At 42.8% G+C, this 19,958-nt stretch overlaps 1 pseudogene; it reads left to right on the top strand.

The window, feature by feature from the left end:
* Window positions 1–12,386: 12,386 nt before the first annotated feature.
* On the top strand, window positions 12,387–12,504 carry LOC126459626 (5S ribosomal RNA; annotated as a pseudogene).
* Window positions 12,505–19,958: the final 7,454 nt, after the last annotated feature.

Here is a 19,958-nt window from a genome sequence, read left to right as displayed (position 1 = left end):
ACACATTACATTGGCTTTTCGTACAGAGCTCAGTCCCATTCCTGAGTGAATATTCAAAACCTGTCACCTTCCCCAGTTGTTCTGAACATACCAGTATATCTCTGTTTCTCATTAATAACTGTTATAATCCTGTCTTCTGAATTTCAGAAATCACCTTAGTATTATTTCCTTTGTCACTTATTTCCTCCTCAGCCTCCATTTCATCAATCAACGACTGTGCCACTTGCAAACTAGTCATTAAATCGTCACTGAGTGAACTTTTAAATTCTAACCTTTTTCTCCCGCAACAGGATTAAGTTCAAACGCCTAATGCTTACAGTCTACATATGCCTCATGTTTATTCAAAAAGTCAGTCCCAAACAAAAGGTTTATACTCAAATCTCAAATTTTGGACCACCAGAAATGCGTGACTAAGTAATTCTACAACAATAATTACATCAAATATCGCTTTCTTTCTTATTGGCTTACTGTAATTCGCCACAGAATTTGTATTCTTACCCCCAAGACTGAAAATTCAACAGTTTTCTGGTTCTTAATCCGCTTGTAAAATCTTTCTGCCACCCACGTACAGGGCCTCCAGCGTCCACCACTGCCGTTTCACAAACCCTTTCCACTACAATATCTATATTGGCTGTAATTTTTCAGTAAACTCATGCTTCAGTTCAGTTTCAGCTAACAGGTTCTCTCTTTATTTCGTCCATACAGTCTTTAGTCGTAGTACCACACGGTCTTCACTAAAAGGTTCTATACCATCATCCCAAGCAAATATTACTTCAAAAGCCTCTCTAACCTGTAAACTTCCTACACTCAACCCCACCTAGCTTCCTGGCAACCCTATAATTCTCTTCCTCCCATGTCTCTAGTATTAACAGCTGGTGAATCTTTGCAAAGTTAGTCCAGTCATCAGCATCATAATCATACTCATCCTTCCCTATCCATTCACTATTTAAATCACTCTAATCTATAATCTTTTGCTGTTCATCACTAGGAATAAAAAGATTTTAATTTCATCCTCGTCCTGACCACTACCACTAATTAAATCATTACATTCTCGAACATCGTTGCACACACTGCCTTTTCCTGTCATGAACACACTTTTTTTCTCACTAATCTTTATCCCCATTGAATATTTTTCTAATTGCAGTGTTGTACTCATGATTCGTTTCATTTAATTCCCTAATTTTACTAGCGTAATCATGCTTGTTTAGCTCCGAGTCTTCAAGTGCCCACTTCTGAAACCACCTGGCCATGGCTACTCACTCATTTATATCAAACTAAATTTCCCTTTTATTCTCCCAAGCGTCCTTAAGTAAATGCAACTGCTCCACTTTTTCATTGAGACTCTTTGCAACAGAAGTTATTTCGATAGATTTTGTGGAGCAATTCACAGCATCTATCACAGCATTCTCTATTCTGTGCATTACAACCACTACCAATAAACATTTTTAATGCAGTGTCTCCAGCCTGCTCATTACTGTTGTCATTCCCACCACTAAAACATGTACCTTCCTCCACGTATCAAACCATAATAACGCTAGAAACAGACAGTACTGCATTCACATAATTAACATCACTTTCCACTGGAATAGTCTCAACTTCAACCAATTCAATGTTTTCCTTGTCTCCATTCACGCACTCATTCTCTTCCTCACTGCACACATTCACTTTATACAGTTGCACAGCTGATACATTATTTATTATTTAATGTAGCTGTCATGCCAACACTATGAATTTCACTATTTATGACACTGTGACGCCTCTTATTAAATAAATGTCCAACATCAATTTCTACCCCTTGATTCCTGGGTTTTCCGTTAATTTTTTTATAAGCTCTCTTTTTATCATACTGATTAAGCCATCCTCCAAGCAGTTCATTATGGCCTACGATGGCCTTCATACTGTAAGGTGGCAACGGTCTTGCACCTTACATGAGTCCATTTAACATGACTGTATTTACTTTGCGAGCACTTTACGTCAATATCAAACGACTGATAGCGTCGCAATCGCTTTGTAGATAAGTAGTTGTTGTTTGTTGGAGTAATACTCTAAATTACGGTGTAGGAAGTCTATGTGGAAACGCATCGGCACCCTGGCTAGGTATTACATCGAGAATTCCGCGATTTTTAAGATTTTGCAAGCGAGACAGAGCTCGGCTACCTCCCCGGCTAGCCGCCGAAGGCGACAGCCTAACGGCATGAGTGGTGAAATGGGGAAGTTCTGTAATCTGTTTAGAGAGGCCACAGTGGCTGCCAGCCTCTGAGGGACGCGTGGCTGCAGGTGTTGAAGTGTTTACCAAAACAGAGCAGTGGATAGATGGATAGGCTTTCCTGTGCGTGCTCTCGCCTATGTCCCACTAATTTTACGCCTTCCAGCAACTCAAGTGGGGCAGGCCTGGAGTTCCGTATAACAAAAACTTTCAATGCAGGAGTCTGTGTTCGCAACGACGGGGAATCTTACTGGGAAAATCTCAAGTGGTCCCTTAGGAGAACAATTCCAGTAAACGTGTTATTGCCCACAGCTGTGGTTCTTCCCAGCCGGGGTGGCCGGAGTTTACTTTTGAAATTTTGTAGAAAGGGAAGAATTGTAGAAAAGAGTTCTATTCCCAGGCTGTACATTGGTCGGCAATAGCAAACAGGGTATTTTGAGAGCATCTAGTGATGTGATTCGCTCGATAAAAGTTGAGGTGGGAAAACAGAGGTGAAGAGCGATCTTGCTCGACTCTCAGCAGAGGTCTTCCGTTCTGGGCTCTCGTACTGAGAGGACGTTAGCCAAGTCGTCTCCCCTGTTGGTCTTTCGTGCTGAGAGGACGTTAGCAGCGCCAGCTCATTGCTGACGGAAACAATGTCGCGATTAGAGAAGTTTACGGCCAGCAGTCTGTTGTCCGAATACTGTAGGATTGTACTTTCTGAGACGCAACACGCCGACCGCACGGCCGCGCCGTCGCCGTCGGAGACCGCCGCTACAACAGGAATATTACTGTGAGATCACTCCCGCTTCGGCCTGTGTTAGGGGGAACGTGAAGTAGTTGGATCACGTGCAATTGCTGTTTCCACAGAGGTTTCACGACACTTTGAGGTTTAGTGGTTCTTTGTATTTTACGTTTGTGTCGATGTCAGTCGGTCAGCCAATTTATAAGAGACCCCGTCTTGTACCGATTTTGTCACAGTTCACTGTCAGTGCCAGTTAGGAAGGTAATTTGTAAATTGTTCATTGTGTTTTATTCAGCTTTGATCTGAAGGTTATAATAAAGTTATTGTGATCAGTAGAGCCTTTACTTTCAGTAGTTGATCCTGAATTTACCTTTATGCTTATTTTTTATTTTTGTGCATGTGTTTGATGTCATTGAACACCGTAAGTGTTCGTGATTGTTCATGTTTGGAAGGAAAAATAGGTGTGATTTATCGTCAACACTACCAGCGCAGATTAATTAGGGGTGACAGAGCCACATTTAAATCGAGCGTTATCCATTTTTACATATAGTTCCACTCCCAATTTCTCTGTAAGTTGTTTGTCACACGTAAAATCGGATAAGCAACGGGTGGGGACTTACAATACCTCATATCCTTTCCTCCCTCACGTCTTTACTTACATGCTTATTCTGAACCCTCCCTCCCCCCGTTATTTTTCGTATAATTATTTTTCAGTTGCCTGGTCCTATTTCTGTTATTGTGTGTCTTGTCCCAAATCGGACAACAGTTGGAACATATCCTAGTTTAAAGAATCCTGTTCCTGTTGCCATCTGTTATTCATGTCCCATCTTCCTGTACAGGTCTTTGATCAATCCGGAAGTCATTCGACCTCTGGATCCCTGTGGTTCCTATTTTGATCACTGTATATGCCTATGTTTTCTTTCCAATTTTCATTTTGATTTCTATCCCTCTCTACATCTACATAGATACTCCGCAATCCACGGTATTGTGCGTTGGCGGCGGATACTCGGTATCACTACTAGTCGTTCCCTGTTCTGCTCGCAAACAGAGCAAGGGAAAAACGGCATCCTTATGGGCCCTGATTTCTCGTATATTATCTTCGCGGTCCTTAAACGTGTGGCAGTCAGATTCAAAGGCAGGTTCTCTAAATTTCCTCAATAGAATTTCTCGAAAAGAACGTCGCCTATTCTCCAGGGATTCCCATTTGTATTCCGGAAGCATCTTCATGGTATGTAAATTGAAGGTGGAGAGGGAAAGAAAGGAAAGGAAGGGTATCACTGCTGTCAGCTGCATTGGGACATTATCAGGAATCAGTGGCGACAAATAAAAATGTGTAACAGGCCGATATTTGAACCCGGGATATCCTGCTAACTAGGCGGGAGGGGTAACCACTACGCCATCCGGGACACAGCGTTATCGCTACTAAGTGGACTATCTCGGTACGCCTGACGGCCGATTCACATTGACATCGAGCGTCACCTATCAGCAGTCCCTGTCCATTTCCGCCATAATCACGCTCTGTCATTCCCACAGGAGGTCGGACGTATTTGTGCATCCACACTGAAGAAGGTGGATACATCGCACAAATAGGCCAATCAAATTATATGAATGCATGCTCTCTGTTCTTTCGGACATGTCCGCAGATAATCTTTACATAAACAACAAATCCCATCAACTAAAATGGCTGACAGAAATGGCACAGATCTCACTAGGAATTAACAAGAAAATACTTAAATTTATACAGTGAGTTTACCACCCTACATTTCTGAATAAATGTATTACAGTGACCACAGGTAATTCCTCCACAATAGCAAAGTCCATTAGTACACTGAATTAGCCGGCCGGGGTGGCAGAGCGGTTATAGGCGCTACAGTCTGTAAACGCGCGACCACTACGGTCGCGGGTTCGAATCCTGCCTCAGGCATGGATGTGTGTGATGTCCTTAGGTTAGTTAGGTTTAAGTAGTCCTAAGTTCTAGGGGACTGATGACCTCAGAAGTTAAGTCCCATAGTGCTCAGAGCCATTTGAACGATTTTTGAGCGAGAATATCATCGTTCACACGTTAAAATTACCCATACACAGCCCTCCTCCCAAAATGTGAAAGACATCTTTTTCAACAATAATCAAATTAATTACAAGATACACAGTACTCAAATAAATAGCACATCTTATAACTCTCTTTCAAATTCTAAAGGTGGCAGGGGTAAAATACACGGAGCGAAATGCTATTTACAATTTGTACAGGATCCAGATGGTAGTTATAAGAGTCGAGAGACATGAAAGGGAAGCAGTGGTTAGGAAGGGAGTAACACAGGGTTTGTAGCCTGTCCCCGATGTTATTCAATCTGTATATTGAGCAAGCAGTAAAGGAAACAAAAGAAAAATTCGCAGTAGGTATTAAAATTCATGGAGAAGAAATAAAAACTTTGAGGTTCGCCGATGACATTGTAATTTTGTCAGAGACAGCAAAGGACTTGGAAGAGCAGTTGAATGGAATGGACAGTGTCTTGAGAGGAGTATATAAGATGAACATCAACAAAAGCAAAACGAGGATAATGGAATGTAGTCGAATTAAGTCGGGTGATGCTGAGCGAATCAGATTAGGAAATGAGACACTTAAAGTAGTATAGGGGTTTTGCTATTTGGGGAGCAAAATAACTGATGATGGTCGAAGTAGAGAGGATATAAAATGTAGACTGGCAATGGCAAGGAAAGCGTTTCTGAAGAAGAGAAATTTGTTAACATCGAGTATAGATTTAAGTGTCAGGAAGTCTTTTCTGAAAGTATTTGTATGGAGTGTAGCCATGTATGGAAGTGAAACATGGACGATAAATAGTTTGGACAAAAAGAGAATAGAAGCTTTCGAAATGTGGTGCTACAGAAGAATGCTGCAGATTAGATGGGTTGATCACATAACTAATGAGGAAGTATTGAATAGGATTGGGGAGAAGAGAAGTTTGTGGCACAACTTGACCAGAAGAAGGGATCGGTTGGTAGGACATGTTCTGAGTCATCAAAGGATCAACAATTTCGTATTGGAGGGCAGCATGGAGGGTAAAAATCGTAGAGGGAGACCAAGAGATGAATACACTAAGCAGATTCAGAAGGATGTAGGTTGCAGTAGGTACTGGGAGATGAAGAAGCTTACACAGGATAGAGTAGCATGGAGAGCTGCATCAAACCAGTCTCAGGACTGAAGACCACAACAACAACAACATATTATAATAAATATGACTGTTATCAAGGCAAGTACTCCGATCCAAAACCACGTGGACTCAATACAATAACCACGATGCGCACCAATAACGTACTTCACTACAACCAACTAAATTATTCAGTCGTCTGAAGAGTGAATACGCCTTTACAGGCTGAAACGGCCACTCGAATGCACGTAGGTTAAGCAGTTGCAACCGGCCGTCTCGGCTCACATCACACATTTTTACGTGTCTGTTTAACGTCGTTCAGTGTTCACAATATGGCGAATGGCGGTATGCAGCTGTTCCAGTAGGCCCCTTCATAAAATTCTTCATGCCATCTCGAAACAACAACGGGTTGGAACTGCCGGTTAACAGGCCATGTGCCCCGACCAGTCCACCGGATCACCAGGGCAAGCGGCCGGAGTGGCCGAGCGGTTCTAGGCGCTTCAGTCTGGAACTGTGCGACCGCTACGGTCGCAGGTTCGAATCCTGCCTCGGGCATGGATGTGTGTGATGTACTTAGGTTAGTTAGGTTTAAGTAGTTCTAAGTTGTAGGGGACTGGTGACCTCCGCTGTTAAGTCCCATAGTGTTTAGAGCCATTTGAACCGTTTTGAACCAGGACAAGTCTGTAGCCGTTCTTCATCAGCCGTCTCTGTCGCAGCGAGAAGTTTTCATCGTCCACCTCCGGAAGGCTCTGACCGCACCTTCCAGCAACTCCGCTGCGACCGATCCTGGAGCGCCCTCTATGTCCTTGCGCCCGCCGGAGGCGACACTCCGCAGGAATTCAAAGTAGCGGTCGGTGGCACCGGAATTTTTATACATGGAGAACAACATCGGTCCTATCACACTTCCCTGGGACAGGACAACATACTGGGTTCTATTAATTAAGAAGTCTTCGAGCCAGTCACATATCTGTGAATCTATTCCACGCACTCGTACCTTTGATAACAGCCTGCAATGGGGCACTGTGTCAAATTCTCTCTGCAAATCTTGAAATATGGAATTCGCCTATTGCCTTTCATCCATAGTTCGTAGTATATCATCTGAGAAAAGGGTAACCTGAGTTCCGCAAGAGCGATGGTTTCTACAATCATGCTGATTCGACACAAAAGCTTCTCAGTCTTAAGAAAATTTAATGTATTCGAACTGAGGATACGTTCAAGATTTTTGCAGCAAACAGAAGTAATTCTGCGGGTTCATTCTTCTACCCTTCTTTTATACTTTATACTTGTTGCACTTGACAAAAACATTGTCTCTATTAAGGTCGAAGTTAAGTGTAGCAGTGAAGTTATCTGGTCGTATATAACAAGTGTAGGTGAAACTAAGTTAATTTTTGGATGCTTTTACCAGCCACATAAGTTCTAGAGTCAGTAGCGTGTAAATACCCATATCGTGCACTGCTAGTTGAAGGCAACTTTAACCTACAGAGTATAGACTGGGATGTCCATAGATTCATTGCGGGCTATGCAGAAGGACAGTTATTCTTCTACCCTTCTTTTATACTGGAGTCACCTGCGTTTTTTTCCAGTCTCTTGGAGGATTCACGATAAATACAGGCTAGATAAGGAGCCAATGCCGTAGAGTACTCTTTGTAAAACCGAACTGGGATTGCGTCCGGACCTGGTGATTTATTTTCTTTCAAATCTTTTAGTTGTTTCTCTACGGAAGGGATGCTTATTACTACGTCGTTCGCATGGGAGTCCGTCCGATGAAGGTATGTTTGCACTATTCTCCTGTGTGAACGGTTTCTTGAACGTGAAATTTAAAACTTCAGCTTTCGGTTTTCTACCTTCAACCTCTACATCGAGACTGGTCAACAACGGGCTCAATGGAAGCCTTAGACCCTCTTAGCGATTGTACACAGGACCAGAATTTTCTCGGATTGTCTGCCAGAGCTTTTGATATCGTGCATAGATATTTTCAAAGGCACGAATCTCTGCTAACCTTCGCTTGCCATCATTTGCGCATTCTCTTTTGAACCGAGAGTACAACAGCCTCTGATTCCTCGGCATCTCGCGGATTTCGTAATTAAACCATGGTGTATCTTTTCCATCTTTTATCCACTTACTAGGCGCGTATCTCTCCAGACCACGATTTAGGATCTGCTTAAACTGTGCCCCTAATTCCCCCACATCCATCTTCCTGAGAGTTATGTCATTTCACTGTCTAAGTGAGATGCTAACAACTACTTTTCTGCCTTGTCTAGCAGAAACACTCTTCTAGCCTTCTTGTCTGATTTATTAACTTTCGCAATCATAGTTGCTTTAATGGCATTATGATCGCTAAAAGCCGTTCTGTACTGACATTGTCGAGAAGGTCCGGCCTATTTGTAGATACAAGGTCTAAGATATTTCCATTGCGTGTGAGCTCTGGAGCTATCTGCTCAAGTCAATTTTCAGAAAACGTGTTTAAAAGTACTTTGCATAACTGTCCTTCTGCATAGCCCGCAATGAATCTATGGACATCCCAGTCTATACTCTGTAGGTTAAAGTTGCCTTCAATTAGCAGTGCACGATATGGGTATTTACATGCTACTGACTCTAGAACTGTCACAACGGAATTATGTGGCTGGTAAAAGCATCCAAAAATTAACTTGGTTTCACCTACACTTGTTATATACGACCAGATAACTTCACTGCTACACTTAACTTCGACCTTAATAGAGACAATGTTTTTGTCAACTGTAACAGACATCTACCTCCCATGGCCTCTAATCTATCTTTCATATATCTTTTCGATATACGTTCCACGGCTCGCTAAGTATCTCAGAGCTTTCTACTTCGGGTTTCGACCAGATTTTGGTCCCAAGAACAATTTGAGCGCTAGAACTTTCCTGAATTGCAGTAAATTTGGGAAATTTATTGCGAATATTTCTACTGTTTAAAATTTTGGCAGTAGAAGTGTCTTTATTTTGAACGCTGTCTGCCTTCTCTTACTGCGTATCGACTTGCGAGTGTTCATAAGAGCACTTCAAATTACCGTCTAGCCTAAAAGACGCTCGTATGCTTTCCACACGTTTTCTGCTACCCCAGTAGCTGCTTTCTTTGTGTGGTGCACACATGACCTGTCAAGGGAAGTTCTACAAATCCCCACATGATAACACAGGTGTAGAAATCTGCAGCCAAGAGCCTCACAGAGTCGACGAAGAATTTGTTTGAGACCCTCCATTCGGCTCCAAATCAAAGCACTCCCGTCAACTCTGGGAACAATGTTGCAACTTACGAGTTCTGTTTGCACTCCACGCGTGAGACTAACGGACTTCACAACCTCCGCCAGCTGCCTGTATGAACTGAGGATGGCGTCAGAACAAATGCGACAGGTTTTGTTGATGCCGACATGAGCCACAATCGGCAGACGAGTGGACGCTGCACGCTCGATAGCCGCAGGCAAAGCCGCGTCCACATTTCGGATGACGCCCGCTGGCAGACATACGGAGGGCACACTGGCTTTCCTTCCAGCCCTGAACGCTACCTACCCCTCCATAAGCCTCCTAACGTTGGAGCTTCTGATAACTGCACTACTGACCATTAAAATTGCTACACCAAGAAGAAACGCAGATGATAAACGGGTATTCATCGGACAAATATATTACACTAGAACTATCATGTGATTACATTTTCACGCAATTTGAGTGCATAGATGCTGAGAAATCAGTACCCAGAACAACCACCTCTGGCCGTAATAACGTCCTTGATACGCCTGGGCATTGAGTCAAACAGAGCTTGGATGGCGTGTACAGGTACAGCTGCCCATACAGCTTCAACACGATACCACAGTTCATCAAGAGTAGTGACTGGCGTATTCTGACAAGCTAGTTGCTCGGCCACAATTGACCAGACGTTTTCAATTGGTGAGAGATCTGGATAATGTGTTGGCCAGGGCACCAGTCGAACATTTTCTGTATCCAGAAAGGCCCGTACAGGACCTGCAACATGTGGTCGTGCATTATCCTGCATAAATGCAGGATTTCTCAGGGATCGAATGAAGGGTAGAGCCACGGGTCGTAACACATCTGAAATGTAACGTCCACTGTTCAAAGTGGGGTCAATCCGAACAAGAGGTGATCGAGACGTGTAACCAATGGCACCCCATACCATCACGCCGGGTGACACGCCAGTATGACGGTGACGAATACACGCTTCCAAGGTGCGTTAACCACGATGCCACCAAACACGGATGCGACCGTCATGACGCTGTAAACAGAACCTGGATTCATCCGAAAAAATAACGTTTTGCCATTCGTGCACACAGGTTCGTCGTCGAGTACACCTTCGCAGGCGCTCTTGTCTGTGATGCAGCGTCAAGAGTAACCGCAGCCATGGTCTCCGAGCTGATAGTCAATGATGCTGCAAACGTTGTCGAACTGTTCGTGCAGATGGTTGTTGTCTTGCAGACGTCCCCATCTGTTGACTCAGGGATCGAGGCGTGGCTGCACGATGCGATACAGCCATGCGGATAAGATGCCTGTCATCTCGACTGCTAGTGATACGAGACCGTTGGGATCCAGCACGGCGTCCCGTATTACCCTCCTGAACCCACCTGATTCCACATTCTGCTAACAGTCATTGGATCTCGACCAAAGCGAGCAGCAATCTCGCGATACGATAAGCCGCAATCGCGATAGGCTACAATCCGACATTTATCAAAGTCGGAAACGTGATGGTACGTATTTCTCCTCCTTACGCGAGGCATCACAACAACGTTTCACCAGGCAACGGCGGTCAACTGCTGTTTGTGTATGAGAAATCGGTTGGAAACTTTCCTGATGGGAGCACGTTGTATGTGTCGCCACCGGCGCCAATCTTGTGTGAATGCTCTGAAAAGCCAATCATTTGCATATCACAGCATCTTCTTCCTGTCGGTTAAGTTTCGCGTCTGTAGCCTGTCATCTTCGTGGTGTAGCAATTTTAGTGGCCAGTAGTGTAGTAAACCCCTCCCCCCCATGTGTCTGCTCTGACCCTGCTGAAGGAGCGGCCACCTGTCCATTTACAGGGAAAGGGGCGAGTCTCCACTTGGACCTCCGTCTCGAGCGACTTGAATGAGTTACCACCCACCACTCATTTTTGTGAAGTTGGATGCACTGCGGCTGGTGCATCAAGATTTCGAAAACAGAGCCCGCAGCCAAAATAAGCGACACCTTAGATGCTCCATGTGACGCGCCAGACTGTCCGTCACCACTACACCCCTAAGCAGCAGCCTGAAGGTGATTGACCGTAAGCAAAAGCGCATTCAGCTCTTCGCCAGCTACGGCTAGTTCCTCCTACATCTGCACACATCCTAACCGTCCTAGCAAAACTAACTGTAGAGGTGAACTATAAAAGACAGGACCATAGTTATGCCACTTGCTACTTGATGTGTTACCAATGGACGCTGATGAAATAGAGACGTATGTAGCGGCCGGTTCAGTGAGCAACTACTCCGCTACAGAATGAATGAATTTACACTTACAAAATAGCGAGGTTAAATCTATTAAACAGAAAAAGAACGAAATTTAGTAAATAGTGTGCGAATAAATCACAAATAACGATAAACATTTAACTTGCCGCTCTGTAGACGTATATCAGCCGAGAGCTGGAACATGACTGACTGGCTTGTGATACGAACGGACGGCTACTTTCAAAACAAAACAGATGAACAGCTACTGCACCACAGACTGAATGAATTTACATTTAGAAAAATTCGAGATTAAACCTCTTAAACAGAAAAACACGCACGAAATTTAATAAACGTAGCACTCCAGTTTTCATTTTGATTTCTACCTCTGTTTGAACATTGGTGATTGTTTCACCAACTCGTATTATTCCTTTCCTCCCTTTGCTCCCTATGATTATTTCCTGTATTATCACCCCCTGAGCCTTATAGCACATTGCCTGACCCAGTCTTTCAGTGCAGTACAAAAAGGTTTCAATAGAATCAGTGGGGCAATGTATAAGCTCCCACTGCAAGTTCTCTGGTAATCTTCTCCTTAAAGTAGATATTTCACTTAACGCTCCAAGAGGTCAGTCTAAATGTACTAATTTCCTTAATTATTGCTGACAAAATTTCCTCATTGAATATTTAATATTTACCTTATGCACTGCTCGATTTGGAAATTCATTCAGTAGCCTACTCCGCTTTGCTAGGCTCCAGTATCTACTTAAAAACATTTGTTCAAAAACTACATATGAGGTTAACTGTTCAGCACACTGATTTGTCCATGTCTGCGCAGAACACTCTAACAATCTTTAAACAAATTTAATTTTACTGTTATCACTTACTGCCAACGGCCTTTCCGCAGTGATAACACCGGTTCCCGTCTGTTCACCGAAGTTAAGCACTGTCGGGCTGCGCTAGCAGTTGGATGGGTGACCATCCGGTCTGCAGAGCGCTGTTGGCAAGCGGGGTGCACTCAGCCCTTGTGAGGCAAACTGAGGAGCTACTTGATTGAGAAGTACCGGCTCCAATCTCATAAACTGACATACTGCCGGGAGAGCGGTGTGCTGACCATATGCCCCTCCATATCCACATCCAGTGATGCCTGTGGGCTGAGGATGACACGGTGGCCAGTCGGTACCTTTGGGCCTTCGTGGCCTCTGCGGGAGGAGTTTAGTTTTAGTTATCACTCATTCCCTGTAAGACATAGTCTTTGCATGCTGCAAAAAAATCTACAGTATAGTACTTAGCCTCACCTCAAAAGGTTTTACCACTGGGTGCTTGCATCTTAAGCCACCCAACATTTCCAGAAGCACCACATAATTGTAAATTACTTATCCTATTATTTACGCTTTAAAATTTAATCATTATTAACAACAACTACATTCTGCATTTCTTTTCTCAGATTTCCAGCTGTGCCTGCCAATCCACGCATCAATAAAATTTTAGTTTCATCACAACCTGCCACATTTTTCTTTCCATCTCAACAAGGGGTTCCCTCATCCTTTGCATTACACAGCTGCCTGCCTGAACCAATCTCAACCCTCAATTCAACTTCAACTGTATCAGTTCTGCAAACACATTGTTTCCCTTCTCCCCAAATTTAACGATAAATCCTCCACTTGGCTGGTTACTCTTTCCATTTTAGCACCCAGTTAATCTTTTAAACACCCCACAGAACTGCTCATATTGCCCATACCCATTCTCACATTTCCCATCTCGCTCATCAGAGACCTAAGCATGTCCATCATGGTTGTATCCTCTACTTTTTCTTGTTTCTGTGGGCTCTGAGGCTGTGGATTCACAATCAGTAGGTGATGTTTTGATTTCCCCAATTTCATGCTCCCTCACTCTGAATGGCACAAAAGCTGAAATTACAAAGGAAATTTCTCTTGGTGCAGTACTTACCATGTAACTGTGACTCTGCCACTACTGCTGACGAATGCTGCGCTGCTGTGCTGCTGTTGCGGTGGAGTGTGGAGCGGCTTTCCGGTGGCTGACTGGGCAGGAGCTAGTATCTCTGAGTGTAGCAGGCGGTCACGGCACTTAGCGCGTCGTGCAGCGAACTGTGTAGAGCTGGCGGGATCCCAGCTGCAACGACCGGTACTTATGCGGCACTGCAGCGGTCTCCGCGCGCTGGCGTGTAACGATGTTCCATGGTACTGTTCTGGTGTCGAGGCACCGTTTCCCACGATGCAGTCCTGCACTGCCTTCCGAATCTGTTCACAATGAACTATCCCGGAAACATGCCCACATATGCGACAGCATGGTTTGTATGGGAATGTGCATGTGGTGTGGATGACGAAATAAAATAGAATCTCTCTAATCAATTCGCCGAAAATCAAAGTTCTAAACTGTTACAAGTCCCATATGAGCTCGGAGCCCTCACGTGCCACTACGCGAAAAGATTTACCCACACATTACACAGCACTGACACTTCAATGGGCCTCCGGAAATTCGGTTGGACGTACAACGTTGGCTACGCTTCGTCTATGGGGCGCCAGTTCATCACAATGTGCTCAATATTCCACAAAAGTCTTTAATATAAATGCAGGAAGGATTCGCTACGCAAGAATCACGTATGCACCCACATATTTTTTAAAGTTTCACAATTTCGACTTTATTTCCAATAAGAATACAGAGAAATCGAGTCGGAGTTCAAAATAAATTAATTTCAGAGCCTTACCAAGTTTCTTAAGATCTTGGAAGCGGCTGAATAAACCAAGATTAATTGCGTGAGTTATCTTTAGAAAACCAGTAAAGCTCCCCAGTATCTCAAACTGTAAATTCCACAGTGGCTACGCAATGGAACCTTCTAAGTGCGGCTTGTATCATATGCAACCCGAAAAATAACAAGCCCATCAGATGCCGAAAATTGTTTATGTCCGAAAGTAGAAACTCTGCATAATTCACACATCAGATGAAACTTTCTCGAATCACAGACTAACACGTCCTGACAGCCTCCTCACAGCATCCGATTATAGACACCTCTCCAGAATGCCGTTGTTCACCCAGGAAACCTCGGTCGGGCACCACTGAAGTCAGTTAAACTACTGAACGTGGAAATTGCTGAATTCATTAATTTTAATCTTTAATACACGTATGACACATCAAATCACAGGAAAATTTTCCTAGAAATATTATGCTGTAATCAGTTTTTTTAATCTGCCATCGTTCATTTATAAACAATAATTTCTATGGCTTTCTTCTGTTTTCAGATGTTAACAAACAATTTAAATTATACATTAATTTCTTGTATATCTAAAGTTTACAGTACTGGCGCTACTTTTAATGATTTTCTATTTATTTAGAAAGAAATGCTGTTTTTAGGTGCACGAAATTCACTTTTCGGCCTCTCATTTAAATGTGTGACTAATACTGTCACAGTCCGATACAGTTTTACGAGAGGTACCCGTAGAACCCTGGTTTGTTGCAGTCTCATAATGCTTTTCCGACATATTCACGTTTAGAGTTCAGGAATAATTTATAACATTTCACTTACAATAACTTATAAACTAATGCGGATATCGAAGGTGCGTCTTTGCACGCGTAATCGCTCACCTTTTCCGCTTCAAACGAGCCTTTAGTCTCTACAGTGACATGTATGGTTTAATATTTATTAATTTTGGGTAAGCTTTAATTTATCAGTGGACGTGAAAAGCGACCATGAGAAACGAGCAGCCATTGTGCTGCCCAGAGGGCGGGTTTTCCGGTCACACGGTCACCTAATCGGCAAGTGACAGTCCAGGGACAACTCCATCTGTGAAGCATGCCGTGAAATTTGACCTCCACGTTTTCCTGTGAAACTGATTTCGGCTGTGCGTCTGCGGTCGCGTGTTTCTGATTAAATAAAGTGTCTCTTCCCTTTGCAACAGGCTGTCGTGTTACATGTTCCATTAGCAAATGGAAAATGTAAAATGTGGTATCAAATCACATCTTTAGATGTACATCTACAAGGCAAGAATCATACAATCTATATTATGTTAGAAAAAACTGGATACCTATGCTAATAATCTAAGCTCTAAGACAACCAATGTGAAATACTCAGACGTCAGTAAGATATTTAGCCTATCATAAGGGAAGGTGGGGCTGTGGGGCTGTTTCCCACAAGAAGTAGGACGTCATAGATGAAACTGACTAGTTGAAGAACTGACATTTTAAAGGCGTCTTAACCAGCAATGAAAAGAGCAAAACAAGAAAACAAGAAAAGGTAAAAAGCCCTAAATAGAAATGCTGAAAGCCCCATGTCTAATAAATCTCACTTCATACCAAGGCCGGCTGTTGTGACCGAGCGGTTCTAGGCGCTTCAGTCCGGATCCGCGCTGCTGCTGCGGTCACAGGTTCGAATCCTGCCTCGGGCATAGACGTGTGAGATGTCCTTAAGTTAGTCAGGTTTACGTAGTTCTAAGTTTATTGTAAGTCTAGGGGACAGATGACCTCAGATGTTAAGTCCCATAGTGCTTAGAGCCATTTGAACCATTTTATACCAGGAAGTAGCGGACAGCGATCTTCCAACCACCAAGCCTTGCAGGGCCACACTACTAGAGAACGTGCTCATGTGGGTCAGGGCACTAGCGTCACCACACGCATAGCGGGCAAAGTTAGAAACATTTTCGCGACTATCCAAATAACTCGGGAATGATTCAGCACCCCGTTGCACAACACAACCATTTGAACTATAAAATACTTCAGCATAAAAAAATAGGTAAAACCAAATAGACTAGAAGCCAGAGCACATAAGAAACCCAGGATCAATGACCAAGCGGTAAAAGACTGTGACATTATGTCCTTGAAAGACAGTCAAACGACAGTATATTGTAATGTCTTAACGCCACCTGATATTTCGATACTCGCGAAAATGTAACTTCCGCGCTATGTGAATAGTGGCGCTGAAAGCGGTTTGTTTCTGCAACATGGGTTATTTCAGCTTTGGTTGCCCTCAACAGAAAACTGTTAATTCAGAAAAAATTTTATATTGAAACTAGGACAACTAATAGATTGTTGAAGAGTTACATTCAATTTCAAGTGTATGCCTCCTTAGACAAACTTTTCAGTCACGACCACGAGGACGCAAGCATGGAATACAGAAACCTGGCAAATACGGCATCGTACATTTTCGTCGCTTGATTCCTACAGGAAACACATTTACGGTCTCAGAAGGAAACGAACCCCGTAAAAACTTCCTGAATCCGTGTTAGACGAGAACGCATTGTCCATCCGTTAAATGAGCATAAACAGACCTGTTCTGGAGGCTGTTAGCCGAGCACGAGCGCTCACTCTTGCTCGCCGTTAAAGTAACGAGCCTCGCGGTAAAAATGGGATTGTCAGACGCCATTACTTAGTGCAGGGGAAGTGGACTGTGCGTTTCTTCAGAGGAATGAAAGAGTGTTACACTGGCAATCTCGCCGTAGAGTGCCCATAAACTCCGAATGTTGAATTCACCATACATTTAGACGCAAGCATATACACTTAATGATGCATCGTTTAATATGGGATCAGCTCTTTTTAAATCGATGAAAAGCGGTAATAAGGGCAAGTTATGAACTTCAAAGTGAAGGCCGGACACCCCAACATCAGTTTAGAAGATGGCAGTGCGCTAGAACTTATAGACCTACAGTGCGATACTGCATATTGCGTGATAAATTTCGTAATAAAATAAGTCTTTTAGACCGGTATAAACATTTTACTCAGTGTAAATTTCTTCATCACAAAGTTCACAGCTACGACTACGTCGATGTTTGGCACTACATACTTATGAAGATAAAGTTTACCCACAGAAGCCCACTCACAGTCTGCAACTTTAAAGCTTCTAGTTGAATTCGGACTCCTCAGAAAGTGGTAACAAATATTGATACTTTGATGAAAGGCAAATTTATTAGCATTTGTTGACTTCCCGCGTTTTTATGTTCGAAGTGTGAATAAAATAGTCACGAAATACAAGTTGATGTCAATTTAAACTTCGTCCGAAAATGACTTTCGTCGTAGGGCTGCAGTCTATATAAGAATTATCAGTTTTTGTACTGAGTCCTTCACCTTATCAGTTAAAATTAATGTAAGTTTCATTTCGTGTACCTCATCAAGGAAAGAATCACAGAAAATAAATTTCCCATGAAAGGCATTAATTAGCCACCGTGAAGCGATAGATCACCGTAGAACTAGCATAAGCGACCACAGAACAGACATGTTTGACAATAGTTTCAGGCGCCGAGCTGCCATGTTCCGATTCCGTCTCCTCTGCATGTCCGACCATCGTTCTTGTCAACAACACAAGCATTGCAGTATTGTAGATTATTTTCAGTCCACAACACGTGTCCACTATTTGAAGACACCAAGCAACTTCAATGAGTGATTATAATGATATTCTCACTCCGTCTGATATTTGGCAAGATAATCTGTCAAATACTCCGATTCAACTAAACTTCCGGACAGATTAAAGCCGTGTACTGGACCGAGGACATATTTTATCAGGAGGATGCAACTCTCAACCGTTTATGAGACAATTGAGTTCCAAAATTGGACATGTGGTTATATAGTTTGTGTGGATGCTAGCATTGAAAGGAGTCCACAGCAGAGCGAGTTAGCGCTTCGTTTCGACCGGGACTCCGTTTTTATTCATTCGTATATAATTCTAACAACAGGTTTATTACGACCGTGCAAACTGTCAGCGTCTGCTGACCGATTTGTTATTTTGTAAAAAAGGATACACAAGAACTTGCAATCAAATCGGTATAACCATTTTATTTATATTACTTTATCTTCATTTGTGACTAGTTTAAAATGTAACCTATGGAACACTGCACGAATCAGGCTGATACTGATCTCAGAAACACAGAAAACAATTATTCCAACAAACAGCACTTGCAATGAAAGCTGAAATTTTGCGTCTGCTTGGTTTTTCAATGTGTATATTGAAAAACAGACTTGATTTACATTCACAAACGGTTCTCGGTCATCACACGATTTTATGGTGCACCACGCACGTCTGTTGCTTGAATTACGAAGGAATGAAGAAAAAAAGTACTGGCAGCGAGTTAGACCCACAAATATTATGTTTACGAATTTAAGCAGTTACTAGTTGGGCTACAGACTCTTTGAATCCTAACGATCATGCGAAGTATGAAAGCAAGCTTAAAATTTTCAAACTAGATTCCTCGAGAACGTTGAGAGTTGCTTCTTCCTGTCTACATATGTTGGATTCCTAGTCATGCCCTACACATTCTACCAGTATGAATCAAATCGATGAGGGAAAAGTCGTACGATCTCCTTGTCAGTTGGTAGAGCACTTGTACAGGAGAGATAAAGGTCCCGAGTTCGAGTCTTGGACCGGCACACAGTTTTAATCTGCCAGAAAGTTTTATATTTGCTCACACTCCGCTGCAGCGCGAAAATATCGTTCTAATCTTAACTAACTTAATGCTTAGGTCCACGTGGCTACCGTGAAGCAGCTACCAAGCCAGTTACTGTCCAATCGTAAATCATGAATCGTACGTAAAAACGGTAACTCACGACATTACTGTTCTGCCCCAATCATGTTACAAAAGTTTTGATGTTACTGGTTTGATTTCATCATTGGCTGTATGGTACAGCAACCGATTATTACATTTTTTGAGTAAAGGCTACCTCGGCTGCAAAATTATTTTAACAATACTAATTACGTGTTTCGCCCTTGTGTGTCATCATCAGATTACGTATTCTGATGGTGCCACCAGAAGATGAAACACGTAAATGTTATTAATAAAAACCATTCTACAATCTAGACTGCCTTAACTAAGAAAAAAGAAATTAGAAACTGTAACACGCAGAAAAGCATCTGCGCACTTTACCATCAGCATGCGAAGGATAACCAGCACAGCGGCATTCCGGAAGGAAGTGTGTGCCCCCGCGAAATTCCATCTGTCTTAACTTGGCCGGAAAACCGCTGACGACAACTAGTACCAACTTCACCAAGCTTACCACAGAGGTCTACCCCAAGCGTGTGTTCATGGAAAAAGCTCTTTGGTTGATGTATATTTGCAGGTGATAGATATTCAGCCGCCAAATAATGGTCAAAATTCACGGTGAAACCTTCAGCTGTCGACTATTTTGCGTAATTCGCTACTAGTTTCGGTCAATGACCGTTATGAAGCTTGGCTGGCATAAACGTCAGGAAAGTTACACCATAATTTGAACAAAAGTAATTTGCTCTTTTATGCACACCATAGCGCGTAAAAAATTCGCACAATAATAACTGTGTACGAAAATATTCTTCCAGAAGCAAGTCCACATCAACAGCTAATGACATACTAGTTGTCAATGTGGACTTGCTTCTTGACGAAAATTGTCGTACACAATTATTACCGTGAGAAATGTTTTTTACGTACAATGGTGGGCTTAAAGGAGCAAATTACTTTTGTTCAAATTTTGTTCAAACAAAATTTG

This window comes from Schistocerca serialis, chromosome 2 (genome assembly GCF_023864345.2).
Source record: "Schistocerca serialis cubense isolate TAMUIC-IGC-003099 chromosome 2, iqSchSeri2.2, whole genome shotgun sequence".
Lineage (NCBI taxonomy): Eukaryota > Metazoa > Arthropoda > Insecta > Orthoptera > Acrididae > Schistocerca > Schistocerca serialis.
The sequence above is the reverse complement of the archived record's forward strand: the minus strand, read 5'-3'. Positions and strand labels throughout refer to the sequence as shown.